The sequence below is a fragment of the Nerophis ophidion genome, linkage group LG05 (assembly GCF_033978795.1).
Source record: "Nerophis ophidion isolate RoL-2023_Sa linkage group LG05, RoL_Noph_v1.0, whole genome shotgun sequence".
NCBI classification, from domain to species: Eukaryota; Metazoa; Chordata; class Actinopteri; order Syngnathiformes; family Syngnathidae; genus Nerophis; species Nerophis ophidion.
In genome coordinates, this window is record NC_084615.1 from 71362049 (window position 1) to 71378912 (window position 16864).

Consider the following 16864-nt stretch of genomic DNA (forward strand, 5'->3'; position numbering starts at 1 on the left):
ATGCCTGGCTTGAGATCGACTGACACACCCCCCGAGATCGACCAGTCGATCGGGATCGACGTAATGCCCATCCCTGCATTACATCATATTTGCATACATCAAACATCTACTGTCTGCCCTATATGTCAACATATTTTTTTTGTTGATATCTCAACAATGCCAACCCTCACATACAAAAATAGAAAAACAGCAAAGAAACAAAAATGATTAAAAACAAATGAATAATAATATTAACAAATAAATACATGAAAAACATAAAATAATAATAACAATAATGGTAATATATATATTTTTTCCCATGTATTTATTTACTATCTGTTTACATTCTTTTTTTTATTATTATTATTATTTTACTAGTGTTCTCATGCATAATTGTATGTTCTATAGTAATGTAATCAAGCTAGGATCCTTCGCATTAGCGAATGTGCTAACACATTTAAAAGGGTCTGTGTTAGTATCATTAACTGACAATGTCATTCTTTTTGTATTGTTTCAGTTTCATGAATTCACCAAAACGCCACCGGGGACTTATTGAAATTGTTCAGCTGATTGGAGAGCGAGCCTCTGCAGATAGTTGGTCCATGATGATGACTTCTGTTTTATTTGATCATCCGTTTTACTGCCACGTAACATACATTGTTTGTAGATAGATAGATAGATAGATAGTACTTTATTTATTCCTTCAAGAGAATTCCTGCAGGTGGCTATGATTATAATCAATGTGAGGATGTGAGGAACCCTCACACCGGTGACGTCACGCGCACATCGTCTGCTACTTCCGGTAAAGGCAAAGCTTTTTTATTAGCGGCCAAAAGTTGCGAACTTTATCGTGGATGTTCTCTACTAAATCTTTTCAGCAAAATATGGCAACATCGCGAAATGATCAAGTATGACACATAGAATGGACCTGCTATCCCCGTTTAAATAAGAAAATCTCATTTCAGTAGGCCTTCAAGGTAGCTATATAAATGCTTGCAAAATCTTTTGTACCGATATTTACCCGCGGCTTACAGTTTGGTGAGGCTAACATATGTAAAAACATTTTTTTCTCCTAAAATTTAGTGATTGCAGCTTTATACCAGCACATTTTAAAAAATACGTTAAATCAATCCCTAGGGATGTGTTTAGGGCACGTCCAGCTGGTAGGAGGCCACGGGGAAGACCCAGGACACGTTGGAAAGACTATGTCTCCCGGCTGGCCTGGGAACGCCTCGGGATCCCCCGGGAAGAGCTAGACGAAGTGGCTGGAGATGGGGAAGTCTGGGCTTCCCTGCTTAGGCTGCTGCCCCCGCGACCCGACCTCGGATAAGCGGAGGATGATGGATGGATGGATGGACTAGAAACATTTTTTTTTTAAAAGGAGACGGCAGTGGGAGCGATTCAGATGTTATTAGACACATTTACTAGGATAATTCAGGAAAATATCTTATCTGCTTAAAGGCTTAATGGCTAGAGTATACAAATTGGTTTTAAGATGGGACTTAAATACTTCTATGCCCCAGCATAATGACTAACATTTAATACTATAGCGTACTATGCATAAGTATTCATTAAAAATAAGACAGCAGTTTTAATTAACAATTTGTGGCCACTGTAACATTGCACCCAGTTTGAAAAGTAACACTGTGTTTGAACATAAGAAAATAAAACACTGTTCTTTTAATGAAGCGATTCTTTGGGGTAACACTAAATGAAGCCTGCTTACCATCACTGGTTTACGCCATTCTCTACCAGGAGCTAAACTCAGACAAATCCATCAGGACCAATCACTGCATCAGAATTGGATGATGTCATTCAACATCAGTGACCATGTTTGCTCACTTTGTGTCTGTTTTGCTGTGATCGTCTCTAAATTAAAGCGTCGATAATAAGTAACTTTGGTGAAATCATCACTATTCTCTCAAGTGATAAACTGAATCGTGTGTTTACTCTACTGTTGTTGTCTTGTGATTCAGCTGTCAATGCAAACGTCGATAAAAAAAAAGAAAAAAAAAAGGGTGTTTGTTTGACCTGACAGTGATGGAATAAGCATTCCTCTGACAAAACTGATCTTTTTTCACAATGTTCAAGGCCAGCATATACTATTAGTTTGTTATTGCGAAAAGAAAAAAAAAAAAAAGAAGAAAACTTTGTTTAAAGTTTTGTTTTTTTACAAAAATTGTAATGAAAAGCTTCACAAAAAAACATTGATTTACCGTATTTTTTTAAAATGTGCTGGTATAAAGCTGCAATCACTAAATTTTAGGAGAAAAAAATGTTTTTACATATGTTAGCCTCACCAAACTGTAAGCCGCGGGTAAATATCGGTACAAAAGATGTTGCAAGCATTTATATAGCTACCTTAAAGGCCTACTGAAATGAGATTTTCTTATACTTCATCATTTCGCGATGTTGCCATATTTTTGCTGAAAGGATTTAGTAGAGAACATCCACGATAAAGTTCGCAACTTTTGGCCGCTAATAAAAAAGCTTTGCCTTTACCGGAAGTCGCAGACGATGTGCGCGTGACGTCACCGGTGTGAGGGTTCCTCACATCCTCACATTGATTATAATCATAGCCACCTGCAGGAATTCTCTTGAAGGAATAAATAAAGTACTATCTATCTATCCATCTATCTATCTACAAACAATGTATGTTACGTGGCAGTAAAACGGAGGATCAAATAAAACAGAAGTCATCGTCATGGACCAACTATCTGCAGAGGCTCGCTCTTCAATCAGCTGAACAATTTCAATAAGTCCCTGGTGACGTTTTGGTGAATTCATGAAACTGAAATAATACAAAAAGAATGACATTGTCAGTTAATGATTCTAACACAGACCATTTTAAATGTGTTAGCATATTCGCTAATGCTAAGGATCCTAGCTTGATTACATTACTATAGAACATACAATTATGCATGAAAACCCTCCTACAATAATAATAATAATAAAAAATAAAATGATATAAACAGATAGTAAATAAATACATGGGAAAAAACTATATATTATAATTATTGTTATTATTATTATTTTATGTTTTTCATGTGTTTATTTGTTAATATAATTATTAATTTGTTTTTAATTATTTTTGTTTCTTTGCTGTTTTTCAATTTTTGAAGGTGAGGAGTTGGCATCGTTGAGATATCAACAAAAAAATATGTTGACATTTAGGTCAAACAATAGATGTTTGATGTATACAAATACGATGTAATGTATAGGAATGTCTGATGCTGGACGTCAATAAAAAAAAAATTAAATAAAGAAAACACTCCTACAAACATAACACATGGGACAATTTAGTAAGTATGAATTGTTTCAGTTATATCATAAAACTTACAGGCATTGCTTGGAGTGATGAATGAAAAATTATTTTTTAGCAGAAACGCTATGGATGAATATAGATAGATAGATAGATAGATAGATAGATAGATAGATAGATAGATAGATAGATAGATAGATAGATAGATAGATAGATAGATAGATAGTACTTTATTGATTCCTTCAGGAGAGTTCCTTCAGGAAAATTAAAATTCCAGCAGCAGAGTACAGAGATGAGATCAATTTAAAGAAAAAAGTAAAAAGTAAATAATGGGGGTTTAAAAGGAAACAAAATAGAGAAAATATTACAAAAAGAATAAAAACAATGGGAATATACTTCCGGCACGAAACAGGAAGTACACTCTCAACCCCCAGCAAGTCGTCCAAAAAATGGCGCCATACCTCAAACAAAACACCACTTATCCAGTGTTTTTGTCGGAGTTCTTTGAAATCTATTTGTTAAATACAAAAAAATTATAGCCGTTAGCAAAAAAAAAAAATCTCCAAATTAGCAGCACAATTTCATGAGCCGCAAGGTTCAAAGCGTTTGAATAAAGTAGTGGCTAACGGTAGTCAAAACAAGGAAAATGGATTCACCTGTTTTTGCGTCTGAATCCTTCATATACACGTAATAAACCATGTGGCACATTGTAACTCTTTAATTAAGCGGACACAAAAATGCAGCTGCAGCATCGACCTTCCAGCCTGCCCAAATGCTATCTGTGTTGTTTCGGACACATTGTTTTCATTTCGGGGTCCAGTACTCTGGAATGCCCTCCCGTTAACAGTTTGAGATGCCACCTCAGTAGAAGCATTTAAGTCTCACCTTAAAACTCATTTGTATACTCTAGCCTTTAAATAGACTCCCTTTTTAGACCAGTTGATCTGCCGTTTCTTTTCTTTTTCTTCTATGTCCCACTCTCCCTTGTGGAGGGGGTCCGGTCCGATCCGGTGGCCATGTACTGCTTGCCTGTGTATCGGCTGGGGACATCTCTGCGCTGCTGATCCGCCTCCGCTTGGGATGGTTTCCTGCTGGCTCCGCTGTGAACGGGACTCTCGCTGCTGTGTTGGATCCGCTTTGGACTGGACTCTCGCGACTGTGTTGGATCCATTGTGGATTGAACTTTCACAGTATCATGTTAGACCCGCTCGACATCCATTGCTTTCCTCCTCTCCAAGGTTCTCATAGTCATCATTGTCACCGATGTCCCACTGGGTGTGAGTTTTCCTTGCCCTTATGTGGGCCTACCGAGGATGTCGTGGTGGTTTGTGCAGCCCTTTGAGACACTAGTGATTTAGGGCTATATAAGTAAACATTGATTGATTGATTGATTGATTGATGTGTGTTTTGGTAAATCTAATCCCTTGTAAAGAGTAATGTCTCCGAATGTGACCTCAACTTCAAGCTTTTTTCAATAGCTAAAAAATGGTACGGAGGTTAAAACCTTGAAAAGGAGGAACGACCTTAGATTTGAATATTTTTACATTATTATAATCATTCTAATTAGCCACAAATCCTTTTGACAAAAAATCCTCCCATTGATGGATTGAAGCACTCAATCCTCTTCCTCTTTATCACCTCTTTTTTCCTACACTGGCCTCCACCCTCGTTAACACTCGTTATCAGCTCTTTAGCTATGAAGAGAGTGAAGTATTCTTCATCAGGGCCCATTTTTGCAGGAGCCTGCATGTTGAAGCTGACGTATGCAATTGAAAAAAAAACATTTTGGGCCGTGAGACCAACACTGGAACATTGACATGTGACCTTTTTTATTAAAGGCCTACTGAAATGAGATTTTCTTATTTAAACAGGGATAGCAGGTCTATTCTATGTGTCATACTTGATCATTTTGCGATATTGCCATATTTTTGCTGAAAGGATTTAGTAGAGAACATCGACGATAAAGTTCGCAACTTTTGGTGCTGATAAAAAAAGCCTTGTCTGTACCGGAAGTCGCAGACGATGACGTCACAAGGGTGAGGGCTCCTCACGTCCTCACATTGTTTATAATGGGAGCCTCCAGCAGCAAGAGCTATTCGCACCGAGAAAACGACAATTTCCCCATTAATTTGAGCGAGGATGAAAGATTTGTGGATGATGATATTGATATCGAAGGACTAGAAAAAAAAGGCGATTGCATTGAAATTCTATTTGAACAGACATTTAAAATACTTCTAATCAAAAAATAAACAAGCAATACATTCAAAAATAAGTATTATAATCCACAGCAAAATGCCACAATTACTACAGCAATACACAACATAGAAACGGTCATAATTCCGGGGGTTCGTGAAGGCAACCTTGTTCACTGTAACTGTATTTGGTGCATAATGAGGAAAGTGCTGTGTTGTTGTTGTTGCTGCTGCTGCTACTGGCTGGCTGTGTCATAACGGCTGCTGTTGTCATGTTAAATGGGAACTGCACTTTTTTTTAGAATTCTGCCAATTTTTTGCAATCCTTATGCGACACAATAACACATTTTTCTCGTTTTAATGCATTTTAACTTTTAAATTAACACTAGCAAATACAGCTGACAAGGGAGGTAAACGTGCTCAAGACTGTGGATCGCATCACCAGCACATTCGAGTGTTTTGAACGCCTCAAACATAAGAAAATGCACAATATAAGAGTGGTCCCCAACCACCGAAGAATATTTTATTCATTTTTATTAAAAAAAAAAAATGTTTTTTTTTTTTTTAAATTTAATCAACATAAAAAACACAACATACACTTACAATTAGTGCACCAACCACAACAACCTCCCATTTGCATGACAAAGAAAAAAAAAAAAATAAGGCGATTGCATTGAAATTCTATTTGAACAGACAAGTATTTAAAATACCTCTACTAAAAAAATGAACAAGCAGTACATTCAAAAATAAGTATTATAACCCACAGCAAAATGCCACAATTACTACAGCAGTACACAACATAGAAACTGTCTAAAGAGTGATATGTGTAATAATGATGCTCATAATTCCGGGGGTTCGTGAAGGCAACCTTGTTCACTGTAACTGTATTTGGTGCATAATGAGGAAAGTGCTGTGTTGTTGTTGTTGTTGTTGTTGTTGTTGTTGCTGCTGCTACTGGCTGGCTGTGTCATAACGGCTGCTTTTGTCATGTTAAATGGGACCTGCACTTTTTGTTTAGAATTCTGCCAATTTTTTGCAATCCTTATGTGACACGATAACACATTTTTTTAATGCATTTTAACTTGTAAATTAACACTAGCAAATACAGCTGACAAGGGAGGTAAATGTTGTGCTTAAGACTGCGCTGGTGATGCGATCCACATTCGAGTGTTTGGAATGCCTCAAACATAAGAAAATGCACAATAGAACAGTGGTCCCCAACTAAGACTAGATAACAAAGAACCAGTTAATGAAGAGGATAGTAATGGCACAGAAATGACAATGGTCTGCTCTTCATTGTCATTGCACAAGTACAACAACATTTCATTTCACCCTTGCATCATCATCAGCAGATTGGCCGGCCATCAAACTGCAGCCCACGGAGCTTCCGCCGGTCAAGGAGGGGATGAAGGAAAGGAGGACTGGAGCTCCATATAGGCATCCTTTTCCCATCGTCACATCCAATTGGTGTATATGCTGTAAGTAGGAGGAGCCTACACACAAGTCCCAAAGCCCCTCGTCCCATTAAGGAGGCAAAAAAATTATACGGACAGGAGGCAAGCCCCCTAAACCCAGGACCTTGTAGGCGTCCTGACTCCTGAGGCAGGCAGAATCCTTCATCAAAACAAAAGTCCTGACCAAACAAATATCACAACCAAAAACAACACAACAGGCCTTGCCCTCTGGCGGGGGACTCCCAAATATACACAAAGAAAAAAATAATACAAAAATGGCCAAACAAGGTCCATCCATTCATCCATCATCTTCCGCTTATCCGAGGTCGGGTCGCGGGGGCAGCAGCCTAAGCAGGGAAGCCCAGACTTCCCTCTCTCCAGCCACATCGTCTAGCTCTTCCCGGGGGATCCCGAGGCGTTCCCAGGCCAGCCGGGAGACATAGTCTTCCCAACGTGTCCTGGGTCTTCCCCGTGGCTTCCTACCAGCTGGACGTGCCCTAAACACCTCCCTAGGGAGGCGTTCGGGTGGCATCCTGACCAGATGCCCGAACTACCTCATCTGGCTCCTCTCGATGTGGAGGAGCAGCGGCTTTACTTTGAGTTCCTCCCGGATGGCAGAGCTTCTCACCCTATCTCTAATTGGAGAGCCCCGCCACACGCCGGAGGAAACTCATTTCGGCCGCTTGTACCCGTGATCTTATCCTTTCGGTCATGACCCAAAGCTCATGACCATAGGTGAGGATGGGAACGTAGATCGACCGGTAAATTGAGAGCTTTGCCTTCCGGCTCAGCTCCTTCTTCACCGCAACGGATTGATACAACGTCCGCATTACTGAAGACGGCGCACCGATCCGCCTGTCGATCTCACGATCCACTCTTCCCCCACTCGTGAACAAGACTCCTAGGTACTTGAACTCCTCCACTTGGGGCAGGGTCTCCTCCCCAACCCGGAGATGGCACTCTACCCTTTTCTGGGCGAGAACCATGGACTCGGACTTGGAGGTGCTGATTCTCATTCCGGTCGCTTCACACTCGGCTGCGAACCGATCCAGTGAGAGCTGAAGATCCCGGCCAGATTAAGCCATCAGGACTACATCATCTGCAAAAAGCAGAGACCTAATCCCCTGGCCACCAAACCGGATCCCCTCAACGCCTTGGCTGCGCCTAGAAATTCTGTCCATAAAAGTTATGAACAGAATCGGTGACAAAGGACAGCCTCGGCCAAACAAGGTGATCAAAACAATCACGGCAGTCACCATTGCTTAATGAACGTAATTAGTACCCATACACATGCCAAAACCCCTCAACAAAGCTGCAAATATCCTAACGACCGGAATAAATACCGTCCCGGCAGAGGAAGCACCAAACACCGTCCCGGTCCCACAAAAGCCACACCACTCCCATCCGTGCGTCCGAACATGTCTATCCTCCCCTACTTCAGTCCACAAAAACTCCAGGATGTTCCCGAATAAATGCAAACCGGGCGAACAGTCGCTTCACCCCAGCTCACCCCACATAAGTCAACACCCGCCAAAGGGATTCCGTCACACCCCGACTCTGCGGAGTCCACACCAACAACCCAGCGCAAAAAACTGCATAGACCTCATGCTCAACGGGAACACCGCATCCTAGCTCCGCAGACAGCAATGTGTCCTCACAAGTCCAGACCGAGGAACGACCCCTCCCAACCAAGTAAGATGCCAAGACATCTTGCCCACATGTCAACACCCAAGCCAGCCGGCCCCCACAATTCTATCAGCATGCGACCACCAACTTTGGCCCCCCAATCACTCCAATTCAACAAAGCAACACCAACTGCCAGTAGCTCCACAGCAACCACTACAACATATCTGCAGCACAAACGCCCGCAGTCGCCGAAATCGATGCAAACGGGCAACCGACCCCCCAATCCGTAACAACGGCCACACACGGCGACTCCCAAGGCCGGCAAACCCACCGACCACAACACCATCGATTTCCCGGCCAATTGACCCTTCAAACATCGTCCAGGCCCACCAAACACTACAACGCCCCACCGACAACACCCAGTGCCACACCCCCTCACAGGGCATACAGCAGGTAGTCCCATTGAAGAGGAAGGAAACCACCCGCAACCCAGCAAGCAACAAACACCCGAGCCAGTCAACCAACTCGCCCGACGTCCACTCCACCTAGTCGTCTAATTATTATATTTGAAAGTAAAATCTAATTTCAGGAGGCATGGACAGGCAACAAATTATATGTTTTCCAAATTTTGAAGGTAGTTTAGATGAATATTTGAAATGTTATTTAAATATGCGATTAGATCAATAAGCAGGATACTGTTGCGATCCGCTGCTCGGATCTTCACATAATGTTGCTTTGTTCCATTTTTATCACCTCCAAGTCCGAGTCCATGGTTCTCCCCCGGAAAAGGGTGGAATGCCATCTCCGGGTTGGGGAGGAGACCCTGCCCCAAGTGGAGGAGTTCAAGTACCTAGGAGTCTTGTTCACGAGTGGGGGAAGAGTGGATCGTGAGATCGACAGGCGGATCGGTGCGGCGTCTTCAGTAATGCGGACGTTGTATCGATCCGTTATGGTGAAGAAGGAGCTGAGCCGGAAGGCAAAGCTCTCAATTTACCGGTCGATCTACGTTCCCATCCTCACCTATGGTCATGAGCTTTGGGTCATGACCGAAAGGATAAGATCACGGGTACAAGCGGCCGAAATGAGTTTCCTCCGCCGTGTGGCGGGGCTCTCCCTTAGAGATAGGGTGAGAAGCTCTGCCATCCGGGAGGAACTCAAAGTAAAGCCGCTGCTCCTCCACATCGAGAGGAGCCAGATGAGGTTGTTCGGGCATCTGGTCAGGATGCCACCCGAACGCCTCCCGAGGGAGGTGTTTAGGGCACGTCCAACCGGTAGGAGGCCACGGGGAAGACCCAGGACACGTTGGGAAGACTATGTCTCCCGGCTGGCCTGGGAACGCCTCGGGATTCCCCGGGAAGAGCTGGACGAAGTGGCTGGGGAGAGGGAAGTCTGGGTTTCCCTGCTTAGGCTGTTTCCCCCGAGACCTGACCTCGGATAAGCGGAAGAAGATGGATGGAGGTTCCATTTTTATACCACTTTCGGTCGTTTGACCTCCTTATTTCCTGTTTAGTCTGTCACCATGGTTTCGTATTGTTTCCACCTGCTACTCTCGGTTCCCGCACACCTGTTTTAATAATCACCTCCCTTATTTAAGCTCGCCCCTTTTGTTAGTTCTGGCTGGGATCCTAATTTTCCTTCGCGCAACAAGTGACGACTGCCTTGTATGAATATTCTCGCTAGTTTACACGCTACGCCTTTGTTTATTCTTAGCTCTCATGCTAAATGTTTTGTTTTCCCTTTTCGTGCCTAGTATTTGTGTTCCGCTTACTATTCCTAGCCTTCATGCTAGCGCCATTTGTTTGCCTTTCTGCTTAGCACCAATATTTTTGTTCCTAGTCCTTTTATTACTTTAATAAATATTTGACATCTTACCTCACGCTGTGTTCTTGTCCGACGCATCCCTGGAAGAACATATCCGGCATCGTTATGCCACACAGTCCTCACAGATACATTTGGTTTCCTGATAATGCAACTTGCACAGAACAAGTGGAGCTGTCTTGTACATTCTAGGAGGACATTGTGGGAAGAACCTAACTTAATTCAAACTAGAATGACAAAATCAAATCCACTTTCAAATTCAATAACATTCTTGTGGTTGTAATTACTTAGCACTCTGAACCAATGTTGCCCATTCGGACATTCCTATTAAATGTATTTCACTTAAGACTCATCTTGTGACCCTATTTTTTGACTCTCAGGACATCAATTAAGAAGCGTGGCATCATTTCAAATGGGTGTCTTCAAAACCCATCAAATTAATTTTGAATACTACAGGCCATCAAAATATTGTACATCATGTAGGGCAGTGGTCCCCAACCACCGGGCCGTGGCCTGATTGGTACCGGGCCCCAAAATATTTTTTTATTAATTTTTATTTAAAAAAATAAATAAAAAAATAAATAAATACTTTTTTTTTTTTTATTATTAAATCAACATTAAAAAACACAATATAAACTTACAATTAGTGCACCAACCACAAAAACCTCCCTTTTTCATGACAAAGAAAAAAAAAAAAAAAAAAAGGATTTTTACTGGCTCACAATCAAACACGTTTATGGTAAAATACTGAACAGATGTTTATTGCGATAAGGTAAACATCTGTCCAGTATTTCTACGTAAAAGTGTTTGATTGTGATGCATTAAAAACCACAAGATGCAACAGGTCCATCAGACCCACAAACGCTGGCTGAGTAACAACAATATGAACATTACACAAGGGTTAAAGTGGCCTGCCAGGTCATTCCAATTGTTCCGCCACAGCATGATTCAACGTGAGCCACCACGTAAATTAATGTGGTCCGCCACACAATTGAATCAATCAAACAAAATGTATTCATATAGCCCTTAATCACAATTGCCTCCAAGGGCTTCACAGACCACGAAGACATCCTGGGATCCGAACCCACATTCCAGCAAGTTCATTTTTATTTATTTATTTTTTTTTTTTCTTAGTCATGAAAAAGGGACGTTTTTGTCATGAAAAAGGGAGGTTTTGTGGTTGGTGCACTAATTGTAGGTGTATATTGTGTTTTTTATGTTGATTTAATAAAAAAAAATATATATATACATATATATATATATGTCTTGATTGGATTATCCAGAGAATAGTGCTCGATACCGTGGTAGAGCGCAATATGTAGGTGTGGGAAAAAGTAGTTTTGTAATTTGTCCCACACCTACATATATAGATATATATATATTTTTTTCTTTGTCATGAAAAAGGGAGGTTTTTGTACTAATTGTAAGTATATATTGTGTTTTTATGTTGATTTAATAATAATAAAAAATAAAAATGTATATATATTTATTTATTTTTTTAATAAAAATTAACAAAAAATTCTTCTGCGGCCCGGTACCCGGTGGTTGGGGACCTCTGCCCTAGAGGGGGGGAGGGTTGCCCACATATGCGTTCCTCTCCAAGGTTTCTCATAGTCATCATTGTCACCGACGTCCCACTGGGTGTGAGTTTTTCCTTGCCCTTATGTGGGCCCTACCGAGGATGTCGTTGTGGTTTGTGTTTTGGTTTGTGCAGCCCTTTGAGACACTAGTCATTTAAGGCTATATAAATAATCATTGATTGATTGTTTGATTGACATTTGTGAGTGTAATGATAAATGATCAAATAAAATGGAAACATAAGGTGGCAAGAAATATTTCTATGAGGAATAAGGTAAATCTTCTGGACCAAAAAAAGTCACTCCATATTGACTAATGTTACCATGATAAATGATAAATGATAAATGGGTTGTACTCGTATAGCGCTTTTCTACCTTCAAGGTACTCAGTTATTGTGCGGAAATTGCTTGAAATTTTACTGACGTCAGATCTGGATCACGTCCCTGACATTAAATATGCGTCGTGGTCTCAATGGGTAATCATCTCCATTTAGCCATTTTTCAAAGAAAAATGCTCTATGCAAGTGCAAGATGTTACCTAATAACGACAAGAAAAGCATGCAGCTCCCACTCCAGTCCAAAGCGGCAGAATGGAAGAATGATTTGCAAACTCATTGATCACCGAGTGAATACGGTTTGACGTGGTCCACCACATCATTTAAGTTGACCCGCCAAGTCATTGTAAATAATGTAAATAATTCAATGTACATACTATGATGATTAACTTGTGTGATGACTGTATTATGTTGATAGTATATATTTGTACCATGAATTGATTAACGTGGACCCCGACTTAAACAAGTTGAAAAACTTATTCGGGTGTTACCATTTAGTGGTCAATTGTACGGAATATGTACTGTACTGTGCAAACTACTAATAAAAGCAATCAATCAATCAATCAATTGCAGGGATCTGTCCGAAAATGTAAGAAAGCAATTATAAAAATAAAAAAAATCGACATTGTCTGCAAAAAGCTCCTCTTTTTATTCTGCCAGGCATCTTCAAAGGTTGAGAAAATAATTTGTTTTTTGCTTAGTTTAAAGGCGTACTGAAATGAGATGTTCTTATTTAAACGGGGATAGCAGGTCCATTCTATTTGTCATACTTCATCATTTCGCGATATTGCCATATTTTTGCTGAAAGGATTTAGTAGAGAACATCCATGATAAAGTTCGCAACTTTCGCTGCTAAGAGAAAAGCCCTCCTTCTACCGGAAGTCGCAGACGATGACGTCACATGTTTGATGACTCCTCACATATTCACATTCTTTATAATGGGAGCCTCCAACAAAAAGTGCTATTTGGACCGAGAAAACGACAATTTCCCCATTAATTTGAGCGAGGATGAAAGATTCGTGTTTGAGGATATTGATAGCGACGGACTAGAAAAAAAAACAAAAAGTAAAAAAAAAAAAAACGCGATTGGGACTGATTCCGCCCTGCGATGAGGTGGCGACTTGTCCAGGGTGTACCCCGCCTTCCGCCCGATTGTAGCTGAGATAGGCGCCAGCGCCCCCCGCGACCCCGAAAGGGAATAAGCGGTAGAAAATGGATGGATGGATGGATGGGACTGATTCCGATGTTTTTAGACACATTTACTAGGATAATTCCGGGAAATCCCTTATCTTTCTATTGTGTTGCTAGTGTTTTAGTGAGTTTAATAGTACCTGATAGTCGGAGGGGTGTATCCACGGGTGTCTTGACACGCAGTGTCTCAAGGGAGTCGACACCAGCTATGGACGACACAAGGTCAGCTTTTCTCCGGTAAGAAGCGACTTTTTAACCACAATTTTCTCACCGAAACCTGTTGGTTGACATTCCGTCTTGATTCATGTATTCATCCATAGTAACATGTCACCTCCAGGAATTTTAATTTTAAACAAGGAATGTGTTTGTGTGGCTAAAGGCTAAAGCTTCCCAACTCCGTCTTTCTACTGTGACTGCTCTAATAATTGAAAAAATTGCAAAAGATTCAGCAACACAGATCTCCAAAATACTGTGTAATTATGCCGTTTAAGCAGACGACTTTTAGCTGTGTGTGTGTGCAGCGCTCTTACTTCCTAAAAACCCGTGACGTCATTACACGACATTTCGAAGACGAAAACTCCCGGGAAATAGGGACGGCGTGGCGCAGTGGGAGAGTGGCCGTGCGCAACCCGAGGGTCACTGGTTCAAATCCCACCTAGAACCAACCTCGTCACGTCCGTTGTGTCCTGAGCAAGACACTTCACCCTTGCTCCTGATGGGTGCTGGTTGGCGCCTTGCATGGCAGCTCCCTCCATCAGTGTGTGAATGTGTGTGTGAATGGGTAAATGTGGAAGTAGTGTCAAAGCGCTTTGAGTACCTTGAAGGTAGAAAAGCGCTATACAAGTACAACCCATTTATTTATCATTTAAATTTAAAATTGTAATTTAGTAAACTAAACCGGCCGTATTGGCATGTGTTGCAATGTTAATATTTCATCATTGATATATAAACTATCAGACTGTGTGGTCGGTAGTAGTGGGTTTCAGTAGGCCTTTCAAAAGAGTAGGAAAAAAAAAGTCCGCTTCCTTCAACAACAAGCATCCTAGACCTCACTCGTAGGGCTGGACGATATATCGAATATACTCGATATATCGCAGGTTTGTCTCCGTGCGATATAGAAAATGACTATTAAGGCTGCGAATATTTGGGTGTTCCACGATTCGATTCAATATAGTTTTTTTTGTTTGTTTTTCAATTCAATACGATTCTTAATTCAAAAACGATTTTTTATCCCGATTTAAAAGGATTCTCTATTCATTCAATACATAGGATTTCAGCAGGATCTACCCCAGTCTGCTGAGATGCTGGCAGAGAAGTAGATTTTTGTAAAAAGCTTTTATAATTGTAAAGGACAATGTTTTATCAACTGATTGCAATAATGTAAATTTGTTTTAACTATTAAACAAACCAAAAATATGACTTATTTTATCTTTGTGAAAACATTGGACACAGTGTGTTGTCAAGTTTATGAGATGTGATGAAAGTCTAAGCCACTGTGACACTATTGTTTCATTTTTTTAATTTTTATAAATGTCTATTGATAATGTCAATAAATGATAAATGGGTTGTACTTGTATAGCGCTTTTCTACCTTCAAGGTACGCAAAGCGCTTTGACACTACTTCCACATTTGCCCATTCACACACACATTCACACACTGATGGAGGGAACTGCCATGCAAGGCGCCAACCAGCACCCATCAGGAGCAAGGGTGAAGTGTTTTGCGTGACAAGGTTGGTACTAGGTGGGATTTGAACCAGGGGCCCTCGGGTTGCGCACGGCCACTCTCCCCCTGCGCCACGCCGTCCCTAATGAGGGATTTTTAATCACTGCTATGCTGAAATGATAACTAATATTGATACTGTTGTTGATAATATTCATTTTGGTTTCACTACTTTTGGTTTGTTCTGTGTTGTGTTTGTGTCTTCTCTCAATTGCTCTGTTTATTGCAGTTCTGAGTGTTGCTGGGTCAGGTTTGGTTTTGGAATTGGATTGCATTTTTATGGTATTGCTGTGTATTGTTTTGTTGGATTGATAAATAAAAAAAATAAAATAATAAAAATAAAAAATAAAAATGTTTAAAAATGAGAATCGATTCTGAATCGCACAACGTGAGAATCGCGATTCAAATTCGAATCAATTCTTTCCCACACCCCTAATGACTATATCGTGATATTCCAGTATACATTCTCACGCAGTTGCTTTTTGCTGCAAGCATCACACTACAGGCTTTTCTCACTCTTGGTTGTTTCTCCTTCTCACAGAGACTTAAACAAGCGCACCTTCTTACATACGTCACATACGTATACGCCCTCGCGGAGCAGAGAAGTAGCAACATGGGTAACGTTAGCAGTGATGCTAGTGGTGTGGTGCGAGTGGTAACACGAGAGGAAAAAAAGGTAATCTGGTAACAAATGAAGGAAGAATAATTTATTCCCTAGAAAAACAAATTGGGGTTCATCGTGTGGCGGCGGTTTGGCTTCAAGCGGGAATATGTCGAACAGACAACCGGAATTTGTCAAGTGTGGGGCAAAAGCGTTGCTACAAAAAGTAGCATTACTGCTAATATGTAGCATCATTTGAAAAGTCTCGCCTGTGCATCGGTTGGGGACATCTCTGCGCTGCTGACTTGTCTCTGCTCGGGATGATCTCCTGCTGGCCCCACCATGGACTGGACTCTCACTGTTATGTTAGATCCACTATGGACTGGACTTTCACAATATTATGTTAGACCCACTTGACATCTATTGCTTCCGGTCTCCCCGAGAGAGGGGATGGGGTAATACACATCTGCGGTCCTCTCCAAGGTTTTTCATAGACAGCCCACTGGGTTGTGAGTTTTTCCTTGCCCTTATTAGGGCTCTGAACCTGTCACCACCTGCTGCCATCTGGTGGTTAGTAAGCTCAGTTTCCCTTGTTGGTGCAGCAGACCTGTCTCTTATCAATCAATCAATCAATGTTTATTTATATAGCCCCAAATCACAAATGTCTCAAAGGACTGCCCAAATCATTACGACTACGACATCCTCGGAAGAACCCACAAAAGGGCAAGGAAAACTCACACCCAGTGGGCAGGGAGAATTCACATCCAGTGGGACGCCAGTGACAATGCTGACTATGAGAAACCTTGGAGAGGACCTCAGATGTGGGCAACCCCCCCCCCCCCCCTCTAGGGGACCGAAAGCAATGGATGTCGAGCGGGTCTAACATGATACTGTGAAAGTTCAATCCATAGTGGCTCCAACACAGCCGCGAGAGTTCAGTTCAAGCGGATCCAAGACAGCAGCGAGAGTCCCGTCCACAGGAGACCATCTCAAGCGGAGGCGGATCAGCAGCGTAGAGATGTCCCCAACCGATACAGGCGAGCGGTCCATCCTGGGTCCCGACGAGCGGTCCATCCTGGGTCTCGACTCTGGACAGCCAGTACTTCA

The 16864-nt window shown here is 41.5% G+C and overlaps 1 long non-coding RNA gene across 2 annotated transcripts in view; it reads right to left on the reverse strand.

The window, feature by feature from the left end:
* Positions 1–16864, reverse strand: part of LOC133552409 (uncharacterized) — a 95494-nt gene that overhangs the window by 36193 nt on the left and 42437 nt on the right. The window contains exon 1 of one of the 2 annotated variants that reach the window (XR_009806710.1): positions 10386–10492. The exons of the other annotated variant lie outside the window; for it this stretch is intronic. This is a non-coding gene — a long non-coding RNA (uncharacterized LOC133552409). Of the gene's footprint in view, positions 1–10385; positions 10493–16864 lie in introns of those variants that run through there. 2 annotated transcript variants of the gene reach the window in all.